This window comes from Augochlora pura, chromosome 7 (assembly GCF_028453695.1).
Source record: "Augochlora pura isolate Apur16 chromosome 7, APUR_v2.2.1, whole genome shotgun sequence".
Lineage (NCBI taxonomy): Eukaryota > Metazoa > Arthropoda > Insecta > Hymenoptera > Halictidae > Augochlora > Augochlora pura.
Window position 1 is genome coordinate 3,291,949 of NC_135778.1, and position 27,866 is coordinate 3,319,814.

Here is a 27,866-nt window from a genome sequence, read left to right on the forward strand (position 1 = left end):
TTATTATATTTTGTATATTTGAGGTTATTATATTCTGTATATTTGGTATTTTTATATTGTGCATATTTGAGATTTTTATATTGTGTATACTTTATCAAAGCGATCTAAAGAAGAAAGTTATTTTTATTTTACGCCTCTTGCGCTTAATTAAAACAACATTTACTCCACTCAAAATCTATAGTATAGTATTCCATACAATTTAACATCACAATTTTATCTCGACCAGACAACTTCAACCTTATGAAACTTCATTGCTGGTCGTCGTAGCGTCGAACAAAAATTTGCACGCGCCGTTTCCTCGTCGCCTCGACGAAAAAACCGAAAAGTCGCGGAACAAGAAATCCACTTTAATCATACTTGGGAGAATTACGAGACACGCGTGGTCGAAAGACGAAATTCGTCGGATCGTTTAAATTTCATTCGAACGGACGAAATGAAAGAAGTCGAGCAGCCAGGTTATCCGAACATCCGTGGCCGGCGAAATCGTGTTAAATAGGAAAATGTTAGGGTCTCGGATAGTTGGCGGAGGGAAAAGCGGCTTTTCCCCCGGACGAGCCTGGCGTCGGCTCCGCCGTCGATACACGGTTTATCTCGAGCCATCGGTGGCCCCGCCGTCGGATGCTCGTCGCCGCGGAACGTTTCATCAACGTCCTTTCCCTTCTCTCGGCTGCGTTCGCCTCGTCGACGAAGGAGATCCCGTTCCGTGTGTGTTCTCCCGCTTCGTCTCTGTCTCTGGCGTGGAAGAATCGCCGTTCTCGCGCTCGAGAGATCGGCGGGAGACTGGTCAAGGTTACTTTCCCCCATCAGATATCGTGACTGTCAGAAAAAGCGACCGTGGCGCGGATCGTTTTTGGCTTTTCTATGGGGAATTCCAGAAAATAGATCGGGCAGAGCCTCTCTGCATGCCTGCTTTCATGATCGACGAGCAATGATTTTTTGCACCGTGTCGGATACAGTGTACCGCTTACCGGAAATGAACGCAACACTGTCTACAAATATATCATATATTTTCGCTTCGCGATATAGTGATTCAATAGTATTTTTCTTCCGCGTAGATATTTTTATCGGAGCTTTTCAATCGAACGACGCGTTAATTAATATTGTTCTTCTTTTGCATTGACGTGTATAGGTTTGTGACATTTTATTTATTTATATTTGGTTGACGATGTCAGGTTATATTATATTAGTTATATTATAATAGTAAAATGAAAGTATCAGGGACTTGATAGTGTTGAATTGTTAAACTTGCATAGAAATAAATGCTTTAGTACTCTGCTTCAGGTCCTCGCGTACTTGGGAGACTGAATATTTAAATTACGCGATATCGGTTTTTGTAAATTTGGACCGAAAAGTCTAGCGTCGGTTCCTAGGGACCGGTGCGTGGCGCTTAACCCATTCCCTGCCAAGCCTAAATTATATGAAGTCATTTCCATCGCCATTTACATTTCATCATTTATATTTTATCATTCTCTATAAGAAATAAAGTATTATTTTTGTAAAAAATTTTATTTGTAATATTTCTTCAAGTTTTTTACATATTTATATTTATGTTTGTGGCCACGAAAAAATTTGCTAATTCAAAAGCCTGCACGTTATAATATATTTAAAGTAGGACGAGTATACTCGTCCTGGCAACGCGTGACACCCTGCCAAAGACGAGTATACTCGTCCTCGACAGCCAATAGGTTAACGTGTTAAAGGATCAGCAACCGCGGCGTTCGATCCCGTCGCACAAAAATCGTGGAACACTGTTCGCGATAGACGCGATTTTATCCGTCGAATGAATAACGCCGGTGTTGCGCGTGCGCGCTTCGTCCGGCGAGATCGCGTTCGCCCGCGCAGCCACCGGGGGCCGAAGCAGATCGAGGAGAGGTCGCCGGCGTTCGAAGAGGATATCCACCTTCCGCAAATTCCGGATAAAAGTTTAATAGAGGGAATAATTATCTGGATTCCTGAAGGTGGACGACGGAGAGGAGGAGGGGGGCGCTTCCGGTTCTCCGGGGACGCGAGCGGCAATAATGGCCCCCCCGCCGGTTGTAACGTAATTGGATACGGTGCGCCGGATATAATTCATTCTTCCAGCTACGCCCGCGCTGTTTACGACTAATTTCATTAATCGGTTACATGCCCCCCTCCCTAACCCCCCTCCGCTCTGGTGGATGTGTAGCCGGGCTGGAAACTTTCAATTTTGCCCCCGGGCGGCCAAAGGTCACGAAATTCACGGTTCACGGGCGGCCCCTGATCGATTTCGACGATTCTCTCTCTCTCTCTCTCTCGCTCTGTCTCTCTGTCCGCGAGAAGGGCCATTCATAAACGTCGCACGAAAATTCGCCGGTGCCCGCCGGCGAAATAGTTAAGGAAATGGAAATAGTTCGGGAATCACGGATTATTCGCGTCCCTCTTCGATTCTCCTTTTCCGCGGCTGGGGTGGCGGTGGTGGGGGAAGGTGCCCGCTTGTCTCCCCCACCCTCCGGGAATTCATTTGTATCCCTAATTGCCTGTGCTCGACTGTTTTGTTTTCCCTCGGATGGCCACGATTTATACGACACTCGGAAATCTGCTCCGGAGCAGTTCTCGGTTAACAATTTCGGAACCAGCGCCGCCGCGCTTCTCTCTCTCTCTCTCTCTCTCTCTCTCTCTCTCGCTCTCTCTCTCTCTCTCTCGGGCTCGCGCACGTGTAGACGGGGCATCGATTCGAATGAAATCGCGCTCGCTCGCTTCTTTTTCTGCGGCTTTCCGGGCCAACGAGCGCCGACAAAGACGGCCAGGAGAGAGAATCGGTCCATCGATTATGACACTTTTCGAACGTTGGCGTCTCTTGTGGCATTTTTTATTTCGGTCTGTTTTTGCGGGGGAATATTGTGACTGAAAAATTGAGTGTTCGAAAGGATTGTTGGTTATTGTTAATGGAGGAAGATGAACTGTTTCCAAGGATTGTTGGTTGTTGTTAACAAGGTAAATTTAACTGTTTCCAAGGATTATTAGTTATTATTAAAAAGGTAAATTTAGCTATTTTTAAGGATTATTAGTTATTGTTAATGAAGGAAAATTGACTGTTTCCAAGGATTGTTGATGTTGTTAAAAAGGTAAATTTAACTATTTCCAAGGATTATTAATTATTATTAAAAAAGTAACTTTAACTATTTCCAAGGATTATTAGTTATTATTAAAAAGGTGAAAACTATTTCCAAAGGATTATTAGTTATAATTAAAGAAATAAATATAACTATTTCTAAGGATTGTTAGTTATTAATAATGAAAGAAATTTAACTATTTACAAGGATTATTACTTATTATCAAAAAACGTAAATTTAACTATTTCCAAGGACTATTAATTATTATCAAAAAAATAAATATGACTATTTCCAATAATTATTAGTTATCATTAGTGAAAGAAAAATTAACTATTTCGCGGCCAAATCCGATCGAAACAATAATTTTCGATAGCGATTTACCTTGCTGCCAAATCACAAATTTTCGGCCATATCCGAATTTTATTGTACCGTCCGGTTCGTTCTACCCGTCTGCATAAATAAACAAAAAATTCCGTGCGATTTTATGGAAAATTGTTTGGGAACGTTTTTTATACGTACCGGATGTTTTAGAGAATCGTGTTACGGAAATTGCTGACGGTGTAATTGATAAGCGACGCGCTTTTGATTGGATAAATTCGATTTCAAAGCGAAGTTAATGTCGCTTGCAAAGACTTTATAATGAAATTACTATTATTTTATTTTTATTTTTATACCAAGCCGAAGCAAAAATTTTGGATCTTCTGTCGTCTGGAAATGAAAATAAACGAGGATGTAAAATTTATTACATGGCAACCTTCGTTTCGATGTTGAAAAATTAATGACGGATGGTTAAAATTTAATTTTTATTTAAGAGACGTGAATAACGTAGATATTTAGTAAATTATATTGCAAATCTTTATAACGAGACTAATACTATATTACAGTGTAAAAGATTAATAACAAACCTTGAGTTAGACACTTTTAGACGATCCCTTAAAACCCTTTGCAATGTTAATATTGTTATAAATATCCCAGCGTTTGCACATTGACTAATTCATCGAAGAATCGTCGATCGAATAAATCGATTCGTGAGATTAATCTCCGATCCTCGATGGAAAGAGACATTTAATTTAACATTAATAATCGACTGACTGAAATTGGACCGATTTATGTAGTTCCATTTAGAACTGTCTTCGCCATGTTTATTACCTTATCATATTTTATAGCTAATAATAGAAAGGAGTTTAATCGTTGAACGTCTATTAACGATCGACAGTAATATTTTAATCGTTGAACGTCTATTAACGACTGACAGTAACGTTTTAATAATTGGACGTCTATTATAGATTGACAGTAATATTTTAATAGTCGCACATCTATTAACCATTAACATTAAATTAGAATCCTCGATTAATTTTCCACCGGAAATGATATTTAACATATCACAATAAAATCCAAATTTTCATACATCCAAGCTTAACATATTATTAGCTTCAATATTAAAAAATATTCGTACTATTAAATCGTCGCAAAAATAATATCAATTACCAATATTATTAAGCCAATAGATTCTCTCCATTCGTCGCTTACAACGTCCCAGCCCTAACGCGAAGCAAAACTGCATCGAAGCAAAACTGGATCGCAGCAAATTTCGCTTAAAAGTTCCCCGCCGTTGGCACAACATTTTCATTTGGCGCGAACGTGCGCCTCGCAGACGCCGTTCCCCGCGAATCAGCTGATTACGCGACAACGTATCGCTCGCGAGAAATTGCTATTTCCGGCCGGAGTCGTCGTGTAGTCGGCGATGAGAAGAAGATTCGGCAGATCCCGCCGGTGGAATAGCCGAAAGGCGGAGGCGGGCGGGCGCGCGTGGCCCCGTCGCGGCAATATCTGCGGTGATTAGTCGGCGTGTAGAACAATTATTGCGGAATTAAACTGGCCCCTCGCGGGAAGAGAGAGAGAGGTAGCCCGGCCTCGGCTTAGCGAATTACGCCGCGCTGGGAAACGATTATTGCGACATTAATTTCGTTTTATGCGGCTTGTTGCAGGTCCACGGAATAATTCGGAGCAACGACGACGACGCTGCTTCCTTCCACGAAAACGGGGGCCCTCTCCTATTATTAGGCCGCCGTTGAATACCAGACGACCGCAATAAGCAAGACACCGGTCGGCCGTCCTGCTTTTTCCTCCTCGTTTTCCATCGTCTTTTTTTCTTCGAAGAAAACAAGTAAGTCTCGTGCTACATACACGTACTATATATGTATGCATATAGCACCTCCGTGTATCCTTTCCGCGCTACCAGACAACCGCGCACAACCGACGCGCGTACGCATACAAGCAGCCGCGTACCGGCTCCTTTCATTTCTCCTCGTTCCGTGTTTTCGTTATTTCCACCTTGACAGCACAAGCTTTTCCTACGGTCTTCTCCCAGACGCGGAGATTCGCGCTACAGGCTCGTTCAAAATTAAACACGCTCGCTACCAACGTTCCGCATCGTGTCGGCCCGCCGGGACACCGTATTCCGGGGAATCTAGTTGTTGTTCTTCTAGAACACAGAATTTCGTCGGAGGAAGGCGTTCTTATTAGGTTGTTGTAGCGTTGTTATCGCGCTGTTATTACGGCGTTGTTGTAGCGTTATTGTGACGCTGTTGTAGCAATGTTGTAGCGTTATCATAGCGTTGTTAAAGCATTGTTATAGTGTTATTATAGCGTTGTTATAGCATTGTTATAGTGTTATTATAGCATCGTTATAGAGTTGTTGTAACGCTGCTGTTAGAGCGTTGTCATGACCCTGTTGTTATAGCATTTTTATAGCACTATTATAACGTCGCTATAGCTTTGGTATAGCGTTGTTATAGCGTTGCTATAGCATTGTTATAGAGTTGTTACAGCGTTATTATAGCGTTGTTGTAGCGTTGTCATAACGCTCTTGTTATAACATATTATAGCGCTGTTATAGCATTGTTATAGAGTTGTTATAACGCTGTTGTTATAACGCTGTTGTTATAACGTTGTTAGAGCTTTTTGTAGCGTTATCATAACGCTGTTGTTATAGCGTTGTTAGAGCGTTGTTATAGCGTTGTTAGAGCGTTTTTATAGCGTTGTTAGAGCGTTTTTATAGCGTTGTCATAACTCTGTTGTTATATCATTTTTATAGCGTTATTATAACGTCGTTATAGCGTTGTTATAGCATTGTTAGAGCGTTGTTACAGCGTTATTATAGCGTTGTTGTAGCGTTATCATAACGCTGTTGTTATAACATTGTTATAGCATTATCATAGCGTTTTACTATAACGTTGGATATAACGCTGTTATTATAGCAATGTTATAACCTTGTTCTAGCATATATAGCGTTATTGTAGCGCTGTTATAGCGTTGTTACAGCATTATTATAGCGTTATTATAAAGTTGGTTATAACGCTATTATTATAGCGTTATTATAAAGTTGGTTATAACGCTATTATTATAGCATTATTATAAAGTTGGTTATAACGCTATTATTATAGCATTATTATATCATTGTTATAGCGTTTTCGCGTCGAAGCCTTCGCGCCGTTGAATCGGCTCTTCGCTCAGCGAAAGGATCCCGCGGTATCCGAAATGAACGGCGAATTTATTCGGCGATTTTAATTTCCGCAAATTCGGCTTTATGCAGTTACGCTCGCGCGGACGCGCCCAGTTACGTGCGCAAATAACACAACGCGCGAAGTGTAAATTTCACCTTGTTTATACAAATGATCAGGTCGCCCCGCTTGAGTTCATCGCGCCGCTACTGGCGAAAGTGTTTAGGTGTTGCCGGTGGCGCATGGATTTGGAATAACGTTTCTTTGTTTGTTTAATAAAAGGCCAATTAGTTAGATGTGTATTTTTATTCATTAGGTGACATGACTGTGGTAAATTTTTTTTTTAAAAAAAGGCTATTTTATTAATGTGGCAAGTGGGTGAAGCGAAGAATTCTTTGGTTTTTTGATCGATTTTACTTTCTGTTATTTTAATGATAACGCGATTCATTGAATAAATACATAAAATCGAATTTGTTGCTAATACAACCAGACTAAAAATGTAACCGTTCACCTCGCGTTGTGATAACCGTTCAGGTATTTGTTTATTCATGGTAATACATCAGTTTTAGAACGAAATCAATAGTCGCAGAAGCTCTAAACCTCTACGTTCTGAATTATTAAACATTCTTATTGCGTATTGCCGTCCTCCCGTATTCCAAGAGTTTGTGAATAATATATTAGTTTTGGGGGGAAAAGCAATTTCGGTTTTATGAATAATCTATATAACGAGAGCACTTATTTCCATTTAAAAGTCCTCTGTTTCCTTTAATTAGAAATACCACAGATCCAAAATCTAGAATTTCTTACGAAATGCAACTTCGTTGCTGTTCCCAGTTTACTGTGTTTTCTGCCGAGTTTTATCTAATTTATTTAATACTTTTATTCATGCGTTCGTTTAATTATCGGTTACATTTCATAATTTAATTTCATGCATCGAAATGTCCCCTATTTTCTCCAGCCTTCAAATCAGGTATCGTTAGTTTATATATTAATGATTTTTGCACGAACTTGACATAACCTCGAAAAAAATAATTAAAGCAGAAATAAAATCTCAGAGTATTTATATATTATTCAACAGAACAATTTTTGTTTCTTCCAATGGTTTTATTGACTCTTGTCTCCAGACTTTGACAACAAAAGAATTCAATTTTATTTCGAGGTATTATAATGCGGTACTATAATATACAGTAGCGTTATTATAATGTAGTACCGTAATGTACAGCAACGTTATTATAATGCAGTATTATAATATGCAGTACTATAATATACAGCAGAGTTATTATAATTCAGTACTATAATGTACAGCAACGTTAGTACAATGCAGTATTATAATATACAGTAACGTTATCATAATACAAGAAAGGGTGAACACTAAGCCCATAAATAGAACTTAAATAAAATTTTCAAAATGAAAAGTTAATCATATAAAAAATTAAAATTCAACATCCCCGAAAATCCCTTTACCCATTATCACAAAAATCTCGCGGTGCTTAACACGTTCGTCGCCGACAATTAGACACTGAAATCCCTACATAATTAAAGCAATTTAATTAATTAAAATAAAACCAAAAAGTTTCCCATTTATCATAGGGGATGAGACATTAAAACTCTTTCGCGTTCGAAAAATCATAGTCGAATTCATTTTGCTCGAATAAAAGCTCGAATAAATTATTTATTGCAATCAAAATAAATTTTCAAAATTGGTCAGAAATTAGTGTCATCCAGATATGGGTGACGCGGCGACGAACGTGTTAACGCATTGCGTACGGGAGACGAGATTTCTCGTCTTTAGCAATTTTTTTAGCAAAATCTCGTTTTCAGGTTATGTTCGACTAAATCGACGATTTAAGGAACTAAATATAGACTTCCTTGTTATATAACCAGGGTAACGAAGTCTTGCGTATCCCCTTGGTTAGAAAAAAAGAAATGAATGTCAATTTTTCGAGACGTAAAAATGCGCGCTAAATAACCTCGATTTTGTAATTTTTCTAAAATGCTTGTTAGCCGATTTCAATGTTAACGAAGCCCGTTGGAACGCGACCGGTAACGAACGCGGAGCTCCGATATCAAAGAGTTGCGAATTCTGGCTGGGTAGAACGGCGCAGTTCGCAGGGGAAATATCGCGTGCTGGACCAGATAGATAGAGCCGGCTCCCTCGAAGCCGGCAGCGCCCCGATCTCGCAAACGTGGCTGGATAGACCGCGTGCGCGCGCGCGTTATTCGACAGTGAAATATTCTTGACGAATTCCACTATTTCTGCCGCGGCGCAGCGGCGGCACGGAATAATGAGCGCGAGAAAAATATTCGTGACGGCTACCGGTGGAATTATTAACACCGGTGTGCTCTGGGCTACCGTCGTTGCTCTCCCTCTCTTTCTCTCTCTCTTTTTCCGGGCCACCGTAAATTGTTTGGACGGATATTAATACCGTTAAACGGGCGCCTAAAAAATATTCGCTCCGTCTGGCCGGGGTACGCGGTCACCAAACACCGCCCGTCTGCCTCCATCTTCTTAAATTTTTTAATCAACGGTCCCCCCCCGGTAGAATTGATGCGCTACCCAGGACTCTCCGCGCGATTCACCTTTTTCCCGATACTCTGCACCTCTCCACCCCCTCGCGACGACGACGCGTCCTCCTTTTGATCATCTCCTTCCCCCGCCGAATCCCCCGATATCCCTGTTTTCAATAAGCCCGTGCACAGCGTGTCCTTTTCATTAGAAGGACACTTCATTGTCCTCTTTCGCCGCGCATCCCTTCCCCCCACCTCTCAACCTCGTCGACCCACCCCCCACCCCCCACTGTTCGCTCGCCCCGTTTCGTTCGCTTGCGCCTTCGCCGGCGTCCCTGAAAGCGTTGAAATTCGCGAGAGCATGCAAACTACGTTAGGACGATAATGGCCGTAGTAAATAAGCAAGTGCAGGATAAATTATAGCCGCTCTCTCGTCCCCGTCCCCCTCCTCCCTCTCTCCGCGCTCGCGCTCGTCCCCATCCCTTCGGAGCTCTTCCGGTTTTCAACGCGAGTGGGGGGAGAGGGCAGCTGCTGAAACACTTAACTTAACGAATCCTGCGGATAAAGGGTTACGCTCCGCCGCACAAAGGAGAACACTCGAAAAAATATAATTAAATGCTTTATTCATAACTCTTACCTACCGGCCGCCCTCTCCCTTTGCTACCAAGGTTCAACTCCGCCCCATTTTTTGTCGACGAGACGGCGCGCCCCCACACCCTTTTCCGTTTTTCAACGCGCGCGCGGCGGACCGCGGTGATGCGAGCAGAGCACGCGTTGACGAACGCGCCGAATTCTACCGAGAGGCAACGCGCGCAGGAACGGGAGAAGTCGTATTTATCGGGGGGTTCTATGGAGGGGCGGCTGGTAATTGGTGGCAATAACGGAATCTCCGGCTTTCGAATGGCAATTCCCGTTGTAATCGGCGCACGTCGATGTTTTAGCGAATTTTCGTCCGCGAAACTCTTGGGGTAATTATTTTCGGTGATTTCCGTTGAACAGCGGCCGCGATCAGGGTATTTCGTTTCGATATGTTCCGCCGTTTAAATGACTTTATCGATTCCGTTTGCGGATTAAAAGAGGCCCCCGTCTCCTTGTGTATTAAATGATATGGAATGTGCATGATGGAATCGCATAAAAATTGAAAAATCAAATAACGTATGATGCGAAAGATGGGATAATATAAAATATGAAAAATCAAATAATGGAATGATATCAAATATAGAAAGGAAATTAATAAAAAAATGTAAATACAAAATAATGTAAAATTTAAAAAATATAATAATGTAAAATAAGAAAAGCAAAGTAATAGAGAATATAGAAAGCAAGTTAATAGAGAATGTAAAATACAAAAAATACAATAATATAAAAATTAGATAGCAAGATAATAGAAAATAGAAAGAGCAAAATAATAGAAGCTGTAAAAATGAAATAATTTGATATATTTTAAATAAAATAACATAAAATGTAATAGAAGGTGCAAAATAAGAACTTACAATATTTTGCTACATTTCTATGTGTATAAAGTGCCCGTATGCTTGACAAACATTTTATTAAAATTTACTCGTGCCATGTAATCGAGAGCGGTGAGAGGAAGCCGAAGATTTCAGGTGGTCCAAATCGACTGGCGCGGGGCGCTGTTGTTCACGGAATAACGTTAAGCAATTGATGCTTCCTGTGACAGTTTTCCATCAGCCCGAAATCTTGGGAGACACGTACTTCCCGGAAACGCGGAAACCAAATCATTGGACGGATAATTAGGCAGCCGGAAACGGAGTTTCCACATCGAGCTCCGCCGCCGAGCACCGTAGTCTCCGTAGAACACCGTTCGCGTGACAATTGTATTATTAACTTCGCGAGGAGCTGCGGTTTCGACTAATCGTTCGCGACTGATAACTAGACTCCGGATTCTATGGATTTATTATTGAAGAAAAGAGCAAATGAAACGCAAGACGGTAACATATTATTAGAATTATTTTTGACAGGAACAAGTTACTCTTCAAATCCTGTCTTTTGCAATCGAAAAATTGTATGCAAACAATTTTTATTAACTCAGCATAATCGTAATTTAATTCGATAAAATTCTCATCGAAACGCGTTGTTTAAATCTTCTTTACAAGCTTCAGTAGAAAAAGTAAAAATCCTCGAATTTGTTGTTCGTTCGTTCGTTCTAAACGATGACAATTTTTCCTAAAAATTTTTGGTTATTACCTAGTATTAATATCCTAGGTAAAATTGTTTAAAAACACAGTTGTCTCGGGAGAAATACAAATGATTTCGTCCACCTTCGGATAATTGATATTCCGTTTAAATAGCTGTCCGAATATTAATTCGTTGCGAGTCGATTTCACGCGCGTCGCCGTTCTCTAAAGTTGAATCGATATTTGTCGCGACGGTTTCCGCGAAGTTTCCTCGATATTTAAAAGCATCCGACGCGGAAATGAGATTATAAAGGACGTGTGTAATTTAATTACCGGATCCTCCGCCCGCCGAAACGAACAAAACTTTTTATTTAACGCAACCGACTCTTTGTTTAACGCCAGCGACTTTTTATTTAACGCAACCGACTCTTTGTTTAACGCAACCAATTTTTTATTTAACACTAGGTTTACGAAGTAATGAAAGCAGCCGTTTTATATTTGTTTATGAAAGTAACGATTTATTCTAATTGTTAATGTAATCGATAAATAAATAAATATAAATAATTATAGTAAATATAATCGATAAATAAGCAATAAATTTATCTTGAAAATATGAATAATAGTACGTTAACAAATCAGTGATCCGTCATTTTGACGGATTCTGTAAATCTAGTGTTAACGCAACCGACTCTTTATTTAACGCAACCGACTCTTTGTTTAACGCGTTCGGTCGCCGTGCTTAGACGACCACCGATGAAAACAGCGTACTTTGTGGACGGGGGAGAAAAAAAAAAGTTCATTACGGACCGCTAATTGGAAACCAATCATTCAACGTAGAAGTCATCGGAGGGGGATCCGGACATCGAGTGGACGGTTACAAAGAATCGAAAATGGATTAAACCCTGTCAATCGACTTTTTTATTCAGTAATTAACGCGCGACGGGAAACAGGAAACTATCGATATCGGGGCGAAGGGACGGCGGCCAGAAATAGGCGATTTTTGGCGGCGCTCTTTCACAGCCCGGTACGGGCGCCAGCGAGAAAAAAAAAAGGCGCGGAAAAGGGCTGGCTATTTTCCACCGAACCCTCGTCGTTGCTGATCAAAATAAAAATTAACGTTTACCAACGATTATGAACTGTACATTTACGTTGGAGCGAGCACAGTTTTATCGACTTTTGGAAAAAGTTTTTAGTTTGATTGAAAACTCGAAAGAAACGATATTTATGTATTGTTATAATTACCTGTTTTATTAGGGATAAAGGATATAATAACAATGTAACATAATTTTAGATGTTTAAATCTCATTGTCGCTTGGAAAGGATTTTTTCCCAATTTTTAGTTAACGTTAGCATTATATTATTAAGTTTTATTAAAAGTAGTATTCGCATTTATATAAATATATATGTGAAACGAAAGGAGAATTTTATTTTAATAACTACATTGCATATAACTAACATATAGAAACAGAAAAATTAATTATATACAACGTAGCTATTACAATAAAATTCTCCTTTCATTTCACATAAATATTTAAAAAGAAAAATATATTTAATAAGAAAAATATTAGACTACCATATCATCGAACACCAATATTTTGAAATTTATATATAATATATAAGCTCAAGTATTTATTGTAGTGAAAATATTTATTTTAGTGCAAATATTTATTTTAGTGAAAATATTTATCCTAAGTACAAATCATATTATATATAACATATAAGCGCAAAATTCTTAAACATTCGCTGTCCAGTAACAACCCCACATTGTTAATCAACCCTAAAACGAAAGCACTTGAAATACATCAATTTTTTTGCGCAAAAACCTAAACGAAACGCGAGTAAATTAAAATTCATCGCCGGCGACTGGATGCTCGAATAACAGTGTCAACGTTATTCCTTAATTTCGAACATCGTCCCCTGCTGCGACACGATCGATTGCGCAGCGATTGTGTTCGATTTTAAATTCACGAGGAATCGACGACGAGGGGGGTCGCGTGTGAGCTAGCAGGCAGCCAATAACGACACGAGGTTAGCAGAAGTAGAAGTGAGAGAAGGACAAAGACGAGAAAAAGGGAGAAGGCAAGAGATAGATAGATAGATAGATAGATAAAGAGAGAGAGAGAGAGAGAGAGAGAGAGAGTAAGAGAGATAGAGGGAGCGAGAGATGCCGGTGAATATCAGGGTTAACTATTCCGGCTCGTTTCAGCGCCACTCCTCTTTCAGCTCCGCCATCGAAATTACGTTTTCGAGTCACTTCACCCAACGAGATTTGCCTATGCGCCGTGAGACACGGTAGCCGGGTAACGGCGGCGCGGCGCGGCGCGCTGCGGGGGGGGGGGGGCGGGGGGGGGGGGGGGGGGCTGGGTGGCCAGCTTTAGCAGAGGGAAGTTCGGCCTCTATTGGCCGAATTTTTGCAATACACTTTTGAATAGCCCGTCGTCGGTTGCTTGTGCCGGGGCCCCCGGAGTCGAGCTTTTCATTCGGGACGCACGGCAAGGATAGGACAAACGCGGACCGTGGTGGTGGTGGGGGAAGAGACATTGTATCGGTCGGACGGCGGCAGCGGCGGCGGTGTTGGCGGAGGAAGAGTGTACCGAGAGAGGGTGGGACGCGTACAGGCTTCCGAGTGATAACTGCCTCTCCCTCCTCTGGAAAGTGCTCGTCGCCGCCTTGTTGCCGGAGGGATGAAAGGACCCCCCGGTTGTCCCTCGTTGCGGGCGGAACGCCGTCCGCAGAAATATAATTCGATTCCTAATTAATTTGTCATTGTTCCGCCGGTGGGGTTGCCCGCGCGAACGTTCACCGCCGACGACGATTTTACGCGGACTAATGCCAGACGATTCTCTCGGCTGCTGTCCCCCCCACCCGTCCTCGCCCCCCTCTTTGATGATTACGATCGGACAGTCTTTCCCCGTTCATCTTCGCTACGAATCAACCGCGGCCCGCGCGCGCGTTCATTATCGGCATCGCGTTGATTAAACCACCGCGGACCCGTTACAGAACGAACGAGACAACTCTTTCGCGTTACTTTTGCTTTTTTTTATTTATTCCTGAACGGTAGACAATTCCGCCGGAAATGCGGAACGCGCGATTAGAGGTCCGTGATTAACGGGAACCCCCGGCGGCTTTTGTTGCGAAGACGGCGGATCGATCTTACGTTTAGATTCGAAACGTAATAATTGTAAAAGAAATAATAATTGATTCGAAAATATTGTTTTATTTCTATTGATTATATTCTATTAACACTTTGTGCTCGAAGAAATTTTCACTGGAAATCGGAAGAAATTTTTCTGGGTTTATAGTATTTTCATTTTATATAACTCGTTTACTTTAATAATTAATAAAAGAATTGAGTAAAGCACGAAACATTCACGAAAGCCACTATAGTGGCGCGTCGTGCCTAAGAGGTTAACCCTTTGCACTCGAATGGTGACTCTGAGGCACCACGAAAATTATTCCGTCACCTTCTAAAATAATGTTTATAGCAACAAAGTTTAATTTCAAAAAAAAATTGTTGAACATGAAACTGTTGGTATGAATCACAAGCGTTAATTTGATATATAATCAAATTTTAATTTTCAAAAATTTATTTGATTATATATAAAATTAACACTTGTGATTCATATCAACAGTTTCATGTTCAACAATTTTATATATATAAAATACACTTGGTCGTTTAAAATGCAAATACTGTACAGTAGAAAAATGATTTCAGATTTACAATTAGAATGTCTTCGAGTGCAAAGGGTTAAAATATGAAACACGCGTTCCAAAACGTAAAAATCGTATCTTCGACCAACCGGGTGTCAAAAATTGGCATTCGAGGAACAACAACGCTCTGCCAGTTTCCGGGCGACAGTCGTTTGGAAACGGTATCGAGAGCCGTCGCACGTGTCTCGCGTTTCGCGGATTTACAACGAACACGCCGGTCGGAAGAACCGTACGCTCGACGGGAATTGATAAACGCCGCGCGAATCGATTCGGCCAACTAAGAGCTAATCGATGCATGACTGAGCGCGGGTAATCTGTTAACAAGATGGTGCCGCGGTCGCGGAACACCGGTGATATTACGGCGGGAAAGGATTTGACGCGATTCCGGGGCCCCGCGATACGCACGCCGCGAGTATGATGTACTTTGCGCCGGCAAATATCCCCGTCGCTTGTAAACGCAATTATCTGTGGTTATGCGAACACGAGCCGGCGGGGGAAAACGGTTCGAGGGTGTATCATAATGCAAATGATGCCGCGCGCGGCGTCTCTCGTCTCTCTCTCTCTCTCTCTCTCTCTCTCTCTCTCTCTCGCAACGATTAACAGGTCCTTAACGAACAAATTCCCGCGAAAATATTTGCGCCCGGTCTGCGAACACGTTGCAAAGATTAGCATACGACCGAGATTCGTACGAGCAGCCAGTTTCGCGCGCGGGCCGTGTTTCAAGCGTAGCTGCGCGATTGTAGCTAATTCGAGACGTATTCTTGATTTTAAGTTCGAACTCGAACTCGAACGGCCCGGGTAGTTACATTTCATTTCGCGTTCGCATACATGAATACGTTTTCGGAAACTTGTAAATTTAATGTCGCCGCCGGAATCGTGTGAGACGATGAGCCAACCGCGAGCGCGCGAGCGCCAAGGAACTCGACGGAAGTATCCCCGGTGGAATTTGTTAACGTTCCGTCAAACCTAACGCCCCCTCCGCGCGTCTCTCGGAATCGTATTTCCTGCGGCTGCGAACGCGCCGTGACAGCCCGGCCCCAGATTGAAATATATCATCTAACCGAGTCAATTCGTCAGAAGGAAACACACCACCCCTTTTAAGGGGTAGACAGCCCCGGCTTATCTCGCCAACCCTCCGTCTAATGGAAAAAAATGGAACGTATGTGGAACACGTTGCCTGCCTGCCTGCCTCGCCAGCGAAGACCCCAGCGTTCACCTCGAACATCGCGTACCTCCTCGTTACTTTCCCGGTTTAGATGATTACGCTAAACCGGCTCGGCGCGTTTATTCTTTGCGGACGTCTTCAATTTATTTATTCCGTCGCGTTAGACGATGTAAAGGGGCGGTGCTAACGAGAGGAATTAATCTCTTTTTGAAGCGGCTGTTCTCGTTCCTCTTATTTCTGAAACGCGTACAGATATTAAGGATATTCTTTATAATAGTTTATAATATTATAATTCTTTATAATACAGGATATTCTTTATAATACTTTATAATATTATAATTCTTTATAATACAGAATATTCTCTATAATACTTTATAATATTATAATTCTTTATAATAAAAGATATTCTTTATAATAGGAAATTCTGGAATGATTGAACAAACGGCGATGGAGAAAGGGTTCATTGTTATATTAACCCTTTGCACTAGAATGACTCTGAGGCACTAAAATTGTTACGGTGCATTCCAAAAAAATAATTTTTGTAGTAGAAAAATTAAATTACAAAAATTATTGAAAGTATAACTGTTACTGAATGAATTACAAGATTCAATTTCATATGCATAAGAAACATTTTGGCATATAAAATGAAAATGCAGCGTGTCAGAAAAATTATTTTAGAATTACAGTAAAAATGGCTTCGAGTGCAAAGGGTTGGTTTCGGAGATTTATGCTACATTATATTGTTACAATTCTAATATGGAAAGGCACTGGAATAGCTGATAAAGAAAAGTTTTAACATTGCAGTAAAAAACCGAAAAACTAGTTGAAACAACAGTTAAAGAAAGGTTCTATTGTTACGTGAAATAGTGAACATAGAAATTCATTGGAGCGACGATAAAAGGAGTAATAGAAAAATAATATAAAAACCGGATGGGACAGACAATAAAGAAAAGTTTCGCCGCGTTCGATTGTCAACGCATGCGAAAACCGTTTGAAACCGTCGATAAAGCGATGTTTCGTTGTTACATGAAATTGTTAACCCGTTGCACTATAATAACGAGTCAGACTCGTGACAAGGCTTTCATGGAAAATCTACTAAATATTAATATTATCAATTTCTTTTAAATCGAAATCAAATTGAATTCATCCATGATCAAAGTTTCAAAATAAAATCAAATAAAAATAGCAGAAAAAACAAGAATTGTCTAGTACTATTATTAAGGATATTAAGAACAAACAAGTGCTAATCAACGCAGCATGAAAGGAGTCATAGCGCAAGGTGTTAATACCGGTTGGTAGAGGCGACGCGCGTTCACCAAATGTCGCTCGGAGATCGATTTACGGAAAAATGGAACGGACATGTGCGGTCCATGCTTCTTTTCGTCGAGCGACCGGCTCTCGATGTCGCAGAAACGCGACACGACGGCTGCGCGGTGGAATCTCGAAAATTCGGTGATTCGTGGGTCGTTTAGCTTTCGTCACCGCGGGACGACGCGCGTCCCACGGGAAGGGAAAGCAGTGGACGCGGACGCTTAAAGACGTCGTAAATTAAGTCTTTCTACGGCGCGTCGACCGAGCGACCCGACGAGACGGGGGCCCCTGTCTAAACACCTGTCTCTCTATCGTTCACACAGCGAATTCATTCAGTCGTCTGGCCGTTCGTTAACTCTCTAAATATTGTGTGAAAATTCTCTGAATATTTTCAAAACAGATCCGAAAAATGCTGGGGATCGCATAGCTGGTTAACGTGACCAGCGATCCATCAAACCCTGAGAATCTATGAGATTGAAACTGTTGATGTTTCATGTTATTTTAGTAGACCCCGTTAGGTTCCGTTATTTTATGTTATTTTATACTGTTTTGATAGTTGACATTATTAGATTTTATTATTTGATTTGATGGTTTTAGATTCTTTTATTAGGTGGAATTATTTTACATTATTTTGTTAGTTGGAATTACTTCAGATTATTTTACTAGGTGGAGTTGTTTTAGATTATTTTACTAGCTGGAATTATTTCACATTATTTTGTTGGAATTATTTTAGGTTATTTGACTAGCTGGAATTATTTTAGATTCTTTTACTAGGTGGAGTTATTCCACATTATTTTATTAGTGGGAATTATTTTACATTATTCTGTTCGTTGGAATTATTTTACTATTAAGTTGGAGATATTTCACAATATTTTGCTAGGTGGCATTATTTTATATTATTATACTATCTGGATTTATTTTAGATTATTTTACTAGCTGGAATTATTTCACATTATTTAACTAGTTAGAATTACTTTACATTATTTTACCAATTCGAATTATTTAACATTACTCTACAAACATTACCTCCCACAACAGAAACACTTAAACAATACCCATAATAAAAGAAAATCAAAAACCGTCGCGTTCACATCTCAATACCACGCCACACACAGCAAACTACCCATGTTATTCCGTAAAAATCGTGAATTCACGATTAATTTCCATCTAAATATCGCGTTCACCGTTCCGAAGAACGAATGAATTATGTATCTCGAACGCGCGTAAAAGCATCGTGATCGCTAACACAGAAATTACAGTTCAGACATATATATATATATACATATATAACGAGATCCGAAAACCCGAGACGCACACATACCCGCGCGCCCTCTCTTATCCGTGGATCACAATAAACTCCCGCCACGCCTCGATAAATAAAAACTTCATTTCTGAGCCGCGGCCGTATAATTCCGTCATCCATACCTGACAGAACGGTCGAGAAGCGTCAATGTATAAATGCATAATGCATCCCGCGCTCGTCGCGGATCGCGCGACCATCTCGGCCAGCTGATAAAACCGTTCTCTAAAACGGCGGAACGAAAACCGTCCGAATCTTCGATTTACCTTGCAACGGAGCATCGTGTTATTTCGAGCAGTAATAATTATTACCTGGCCACGTTGATGGAGCGTCGGCGGAGCGAGAAACGGGGAGATAAAAAAGGGAGACGGTGCCAAAAGCGAGAGCGAACGGGACGAACGAGATAACGGGGGAAGCTGATGAAGGGCGGTAGAGAAGAGATGAAGAAAAAGGGAGGGGGAGAAAGAGTGAGAGAGAAAGAGAGAGAGGGGGTGAAAGGGTGACGGTTATTGGAATGAACATGCTGTGGGCTCTCGGTGTGCAGCCGCCCTTGGATCGTGTACATCTATAGACAGAGCTTCAGATAATTTCCCTAAAGCGAAGATAATACCGTGCTCGTGACGTCAGAATGGACGAGATGTATAAGCTGTGCTGCTACGATGTACAACCCGAAAAATTGACTCGTCGACGCTCCAAACGTAACATATCTCTTAAACTAACGACTTTTTCATATAAATAGGTTAATACTTTTTTATAAAGAACTTCGCAATGCACTGAATGTTGCTATAAAAATATATGATTCCATTTAAAAAACATTAGACTGAAAACTAGTTTATGTTCGCTCGCATTTAATTTGTTCTGCTACGCGTAATAATAATTATGAAGATTTGGATAACAATATATTATGAACTACCCTAATTCGATCTTAATATCTATCCGAACCATTTGCTGTATTTTTATATCAATATATATAGTTCGACTTTCACCCCGCGAGGCGTCAGAAGGATCAACTATCTTTGCTTCACCAGATCATCAATTTCCCATACACTTACTATACACATACGATTTTACCCGTCGCAATTAAAAAATCAATAAAATCATAAAAACATCAATATATTATTGTTGCGAATTTCACTACACGTGTTACGCGCCTCGCGTCGCGGCATTGTATTTTCGACTCGTTTATACACAATATACAATATAGATACAATATATCGTTACGAATCGCTCGACGGTCCGGTCTCGACTGCCGACTGTCTATTGACACAACAGATTCGTGACAACCCCTGTCTTCAGCTATTCTCTCTAAAGGATGTTCACCACAGAACAATACCACATTACGACGACATTCAGACAAGTCGCCGTAACATTATTATAATTATTTATTTTGAAATTTTGAGAAAAATTAACCGCCCCATTATTGAAATATTGACCGAACAAACTACATCAGATATAAAATACCTGATATTATAAACTTCAGCGCACATATATATTTGCGTCCCAAAAGATGGACAACGGGCGGGTATTGGGTTAAGGTTAGGGTACGTAACGTACCCGTGTGTGCTCTCGGTGTGCAGTCGCACGCGCCCCGTTATCGAACGAAAATGTCGCCCCGCGACGGAGAGAGAAAGAGGGATGGCCGAGGAAAAAAGGGGGTTGAGTGGGACACGGAGCTGGGGGACGACACGAGGACGAGGAGGAGGAGGAGGAGGAGGAGGAGGAGGAGGAGGAGGACACGCGTGAGAAAGAACGACAGAGACGGCGAATATCGTCGGGGCGAGTCTCCGCTGCCGGCGAAACTGGCGTGATTCCAATGAACGGAGAAAGAAGAGCATAGTTGCGGCACCGTCGCCGCGGCAGCGGGGTGCCGGGGGGCGAGGTAGGGAGGGAGGGGTAGATGTCGCGACACAAAACGGGTCCAGTCATTCTCGAAATAGGCGGCTGGAATGTCAGTTCTTGGTAGCGGGAGACAGCGGTGTGCCCGTCTCCTCTCTGTCGCCGACTTTCTTTCTCTCTTTCTCTCCTCTCCTCTCTTTCTGTTCTCTCCGCTTTATCCCCCCCCCCCTCTTGCCCGCGCCACCGCCGCTGTGGCTCGGTTTTCGGTGCTCTCTCTTGATTCCGTTCTTTATAAACGGCGCGCACTGCCGGATTTGCCCGAAAATCGTGGACAACGGTCGAAATACTTCTCTCTTCCCCCCTCCCCCCTCCCCTCGTGCTTTGAAATTACAGGGTGGCGGTGCCGCGCGGCCGGTTTACCGTGGGCGTCGGCGTAGGGCGGAAATTAATCTGATCGATGATCGACGATTATAACTCGTTAGTTGTTCGAACTAATTTATTATAATTGGGCGAAGAGTGGCCGGGAAAGGGTTGTGTGAATAATCGGCGACGATTATGATTCGTTAGTTGTAAATGATTTGGAATAACTTTATTATTCGTTTACGATAGTGTATAATAGTTTGTGGAAGCTTGTAACTGATTTGTGAGAATTTGTGATAGTTTATAACTGAGTTATAATTATTTGTAACGGCTTGACTGATTTATAATTGTTTATAATGGTTTAACTGATTTGTAATTATTTGTAATAGGTTATAACTGATTTATAATGGTTTACAATAGCTTATAACTGGATTATAACAATTTACAGTGATTATAATTGAGTTGTAATTATTTGTAATAGGTTATAACTGATTTATAATGGTTTACAGTAGCTTATAACTGACTTATAATAATTTACAGTGATTATAACTGGCTTATAATAATTTACAGTGATTATAACTGGCTTATAATAATTTACAGTGATTGTAACTGAGTTATAATAATTTATAATAGCTTATAACCGATTTATAATAGGTTAGAAAAGCTTATAACTGGTTTTAATAGTTTACAATAGCTTATAACCAATTTCCAATAATTTACAACAACTTATAACCAGTCCATAACAATTTAACACTAATTTATAATAATTCCCCGACCTCTCCACGGGTCGTTTATTTTTCAACCAAACCTCGAAAATTACCAAACAGACTTAACAGGAATTTGAATAGAATCCGACATAAAGGCATCGATTTTAACGAAGCTCGACGACGATATTAATTCCTCAAGGTTAAAGAGTGCTCTCGTTCCCCCGTATTTTTCCCTCGCTCCGTAACGCTTCGGTTTGAACGTGAAAGGGAGATCACCCCGTTTTATCTCATTTCTATGAAAAGTTCTTTGATTTTGACACAAACTTTGTCGCTCCACCCTCCGACCGGGCGAGCGAGAGGCCAGGAGAGAAGGCGAAGGAAGGAGAAGGGACGAGCGCGGATGACGGGGCTGCGTGGAGAGAGGCGAGGTGGGAAGGGGTGGAGAGGGCCACCCATGTCTAGGGCCGCGATCGTGGAAGGCGCTGAGCAGCCATTCGGCACAAAGGACGGGAACGACAAGCACGACAAGACCGGGCCACCGAGAAAGATACCGATGGCATTTAATAGCTTACCTCGGAACGTTTTAGATAATGACTGCGGCCGGCCGGACCTCGAAGTGCCTCCTTTCGTTTGATTCCGACCGGTGAACCGCTTCTCTTTCCCCCATCCCCCCACCCCTTGCTTCCTCCTCGCCCCTCTCGCTTTCTCCGGGTCTCCCTTGATCGTTCTTTCACTCTATAGAACTCTCTTTCTCTCTCCGGGTTTGTCATTCTCTCCCAGGTCTCTCTCTCTCTCTCTCTCTCTCTCTCTCTGTCTCCAGGTCTCTCTTTCTCTCTCCAGGTCTCTCTTTCTGTCTCCAGGTCTCTCTTTCTGTCTCCAGGTCTGTCATTCTCTCTCCAGGTCTCTCTTTCTCTCTCCAGGTCTCTATTTCTCTCTCCAGGTCTCTCTTTCTCTCTCCAGGTCTGTCATTCTCTCTCCAAACCGCTCTTCCTCTCTCCGGATCTCTCGTTCCAGGTCGCTTTGTCCTTCTCACTTTTTCTCCCCATCTTTTTCCCCCCGTCCCTCCCTCCCTCTCTCTCTCTCTCTCTCTCTCTCTCTTTCTCTCTCTCTCTATCTGCTATTTCCTCGCGGGGCCGGGAATGAGGACGAGGGGTGGTGAAAAAGCGAGCGGCCAGATAGATGAAAAGGAAGAGCACTCTCGGTGAACGGGGGAGCGCGGGAGACGGAAGAGAGAGAGAGAGAGAGAGAGAGAGAGAGAGGCGGCGCCGTAGCGGAATGATTGATACAGTTCTTTTTTACGAGCGACCATAAAGAAAAAGGAAAGGACGGAGAGAAAGCTGAGAAAAAATATACACGCCCGGGGAAATTAATTGCACTCCGGGTTATCGTTAAATAGTCTATGAAAACAGCGCCACCGCCCCGCCCCCTCCTCCTCCTCCTCCTCCTTCCCCCTCGGACCGTCGTCGTCCGCGCCGCTCCTTTTGCACCTAACGCGCGCGCCATTTTTGCGGGCTTCGTTTCACATTCGGGACAACGGCGTTGCCGTTGTTGTTCGTCGAGCCACCGTGCAATCCTTTTTTATCCTTTAGCCGAACCTTTAACGGTCGCATCTTCTTCCGGCATGGTAAATTAACGGCGAATACATTTTCTCGTCTCGCGAAGTTTGTTGAAGTACGAAACTGGTTTTTGGTTTTTTTTTTTGGTGCGCGAAGGGAAGGCTTTTACCGCGATGTAATCGAATTAGGGGAGGTTCTTTTGACGATCGGGTGGACACGGGTTTGGAAATTGTTTCACGATTGTCGAGGAATGGACAGGTGCTTGGAGATGGAGATATTTAGGCGTTGAAGGGGTGAGAAGATTTTTTTTAATTTTGTGTATTGTGCAGTTGGCGTTTGTTGCTGGTAAAGATATTATTACGAGCTATGTTTATAAAATGTATAATTTTTTACTATATAATATATATATTTTATAATTTATATTTTTATTATTATTATTATGTGAGGTTATGTCTACGATGTAGGGTAGATCTTTAAGCTAATCGGCGACACTGTCACAGAACGTTCGCTTCGATAAAGCGTATACAGCGAGCTTTCTATTTTACGCTTTTCCTCGGCCATTTTTATAAGCTCGAAACACATAAAAATCCCGATAGAAATCTACCCGTGAAGAACGTGCCCGGAATTTCGAATTAGCGAGCGATAAACATTGTTTTATCTTCGGCTACCCGGCTCCGTCCGCGAAGCGAATCCTACGTGCATGTATTCCTTCGGCCTGATGCATTTAAATCATCCCCCGCGATTGCTCACTTCCCTCAATGAAACCGAATGAATCGCCGTCGCGCCGGGAATAACGGAAAGGTTAATATAGGTGGACAGCCGATTTTATGCATTTACAGTTGCCATTTAAAACAGCGTCTAGATTGAGAGCAATTAAAAGTGTCAGTCAATTGATTTTTAATCTATTAGGATGGTTAAAGGAAGAATCGAGTTGCTGTTTCGTTTTTATTCGTTAAAATTAACTCAATATCGCCAGTGTTCTTTTTTTAGGATATAAATATATATTGAAATTTATAGTGGGCTTATATAAATATATATTAAAATTTATAGTGGGCTTATATAAATTTATAAAAAAATAGGGAAATTTGTGATGGGTGTATGTGATTTTTTTAAATATCTGTAAGTCGTTCCTCTCAGCCAATGTTCCAAAAATGGGACGGTCAATATTTTAAAAACCTGAAAATAGGTAATAATAATAATTGTTATAATAAGGGTAAATTCAGTTTAAGTGAGCTTCAAATAAAAGTCCTATCTAGATATTCTCACAATTTTATTAATTTTTTAATTGAGACGGGTAATCTATTAATCGAGACTACAGTCGAGATAAATTGTAGTACTACGACTCCCGCCTTTAACGTGTTAAGAACAAACAAGTGTTAACCAACGCAGTCATAAAAACTGTCACACTGCAAAGGTTTAGCGAAAGCCTCCGAAACCGTGTCGATTATTATCACGCGGCGCCCGTTCGATTCGTTCGATCCGTCGGCTTGTTTCTCGGGGCACGGTGGGGGGCAAAAAAAACATGCAAGATGGTGGGGGAACGGGAGCGCGCGTCGAACGGTCATCGGTGTTTCTCATTTCCGAATAGTTTCCGGGCGTTTGCGAGAGCCCCGGCCAGGCGAGCCGGAAAACCCGGCGGAGTGAGAAACATGGCGTTTAAACAACAAAAAAATCCGGCCGGCGGGAAGGGGGGCGACGGGGGCACGGGCGGCAGAGAGGCGGGGCGCGGAAAAATAGAAAAGCTTCGCGGAGGAAATGTTTTTATCATTCGTTTAAATTGAAACGCTGCGAAGCGGTCGTCCGCCGTTGAATGCCAAAAGCGGCCGCGAAATGTTTGTATTCACAATGGCGGCCGGCGAATTTGTTCCGGCCGGCTGATTTTCCTTTTTCTCCCCTCCCCTTCTCCTCTTCTCCCCCTCTCCTCCTCTTCTCCGCCTACCCTCGAGTCAAAGATTCATCGTGCACGCGCACTTTTGTCCGAAAGAGATTTCCGTCGATGCTTTTGTTTCGACGGTCCCGTTCGCGATTCAATGGACGGACGACGCCGGCGAACGGGTTTGTTGTTCCCCGTCGGAATCATTGCCCCGCCGAAAATTTTCACAGCGACTTTTCGTACCGCCCCTCGACGAATTAAACTAGCGAGAATGATTACTGTGGGGTTGACCGATTACTGCGACTTTCGCTCGGTTTACGGCGCAGCTGACTTTGTATTTATTAAATCAGGTGCACTAATTATTTTTATTTAGAAATAATAGAGCTAAAAGAATGAAAATGCTTGGTATATTTTATTACATAAATATAAGAAATTGCGATAATATAAAAATTATTTTATTCCAAAAGATAGGAATTCTAGCTTGTAAATAAAATATTAGAAATTACATTATTATAAAAATTATTTTATTCCAATAAATAGGAATTTTAGCTTGTAAATAAAATATTAGAAATTACGTTATTACAAATATTATTTTATTCCAAAAAATAGAAATTTTAGCTTGCAAGTAAAATAACAGAAGTAAGAGAATTTAAAATATCCTATTCGGAATAATAGAAAATTAAAAATAGATTACACTATAAAAGAAATAAAAATTATTTTATTCCAAAAAATAGGAATTTTAGCTTGCAAATAAAATAACAGAAGTACGAGAGTTTAAGATATCCTATTCGGAAAAATAGAAAATAAAAAAGATTACAATGTAACAGAAATGAAAATATTTACGATAACAATAAAATTTGTGCTATCAAAAAATAAACAAAATGAAAGAACGAGCAATACTATAATTTATACCCTACATTATAATTAGCAATAATCCCTCATTCGATATTCATCGCTCCGCACACTAGAATCATAATTCGTTAATTTGTGTTCCAATGAGTTTTGCGAATTTCGCCGAACGATCGTTCGCACTTCGCCGCGACGAATTTTCACGTGATTTAAAATCACGTTTGCCCGGTATGGACGATCATCCCGGCATAATTCGTTTCGCCGCGGTTTGGAAACAGCCGGATCGGCGACCCGTTAATGAAATTAAAAAGTTAAAAATATTGAATCACGGCGCTCGTTTTCCACGGGCGGCGCGGCGATCTCTGCGCGTCCGCGTATCGAATAACGTGTAACCGATCAAAACTGGCCGGGCAATATTTCGCGCGTAACTTTCCCCTTAACGGACAAAAACGGATCGCTACGTGATTTCACAGTTTCCCTCGAGCGGAGCAGAAAAAACATGGCGGTACGTGATCCGGCGGCCGACCGCGGATGCAAATCGGCCGCATTACAATAATCGACGGGGCTACGCAGCGCGCACAGCCTTGGAATCGAATAAAACGCGGCGCGGCGTGACTCAAAATCCCCGAACAAAAACCAGCTGGAAGTTGTGAAAAACTGTGGTCGCGATTGTTGCTCTGTCGCCGGGCACTCTCTCTCGCTGCTGTCTCCCGGCGCGCGAAAACGATTTTAACCCCTTTCGCGCTCGACGACGTCGCGATCGTAAACCGAAAATCGTTTCTCTGGCTGATGCTATTTTTATTTCATGCGACACGGTGCATTTTCTGCTCGCGAAATTCATTCTTCTCATTTCTACCAACGCTTTCGCTGTTAACAATCTTCTAAATCTCAACTTGCTGCGGAAATTATTTTTAATTATTATTATTATTTTTAATTATTATTTTCAATTATTCGCGATTAACAAATTTTGCTAGCTCTTTAGAGTTGTTCCCATTGCTGAGGAATTTTTCATCGACGAATCACCCCTTTGCCCCAGCTATTGCGAAATAATCCGCGAAGCTGCATTGATACATCGACCGTTTGATACATCGACGCCGAGACCCGGCGGACGTTCGTAAGATCTCGCCGTCGTCACCCCATCCGAGGACAACGAGAAATATTTGCACGATTTCGCGCAGCTTCTATTATTCATTGCGCCACGGTTTGTTAATGTTACGCGTCGCGTGAAACGGTCCCGCGGTTACGTCGGCCGCGATGGAAAATATCGAACTCTGTTTTTCTTGATCCTTTTGTTAAATGTTTGTATCCGCGGCGTGCAAATGTTTGCGATACAAATACACCGGGAACACGGGACCGTGCCGATGGGAGTTTTTTAAGTGATAGAAATTCGACGATCTTCACCGGCGACAATTGATTTTGCCAGCCCTGTTCAAACTGAAGTAGTCCACCAATTTCGTATATTTTCGGTGGTAATAAATTTGAAATTCATTCAACAAGGCGGATCGAACCATTTTTATTCTTTCGTTTGATCGAATTTGTCGAACATGGTATAGTAACTATTTCTAGTCTATTAGTTCGCTTATTCTTCGATAATTCTTATATTTATCGAATAAGACAAGTGTGTCATTTTATATTTAAATTGTGTCATTTTAAAATTAAATCTTGTCACTTTTATATTACATTTATTTTTCCACGATAAGATATGTTATCCAAAGTATATTCATATTCGGATACGGGCGATCGACTTTGGGAACTCCGACTAAATAAACCGCTACCGAGCGGGATTGTTAACCCTTTGCGGACGGCGGCGCTCTATGGGCGAGCGTCGCTGTGGACGACGGGTATTGGGGCGCGCAGTATATTGGGCGGATATATCCGCCACCCGTCCGCAACGGTAAAATCGCTTGGGCGGATATATCCGTCACCCGTCCGCAACGGTAAAAACGCTTGGGCGGATATATCCGCCACCCGTCCG

At 41.7% G+C, this 27,866-nt stretch overlaps 1 long non-coding RNA gene across 1 annotated transcript in view; it reads left to right on the forward strand.

Annotated features, from left to right (window-relative positions):
• LOC144473005 (uncharacterized) overlaps nt 1–5,208 on the forward strand; it is a 213,786-nt gene extending 208,578 nt beyond the window's left edge. Inside the window, exon 3 of the long non-coding RNA XR_013494485.1 lies at nt 5,063–5,208. This is a non-coding gene — a long non-coding RNA (uncharacterized LOC144473005). The remainder of the gene's footprint in view (nt 1–5,062) is intronic.
• Nucleotides 5,209–27,866: the final 22,658 nt, after the last annotated feature.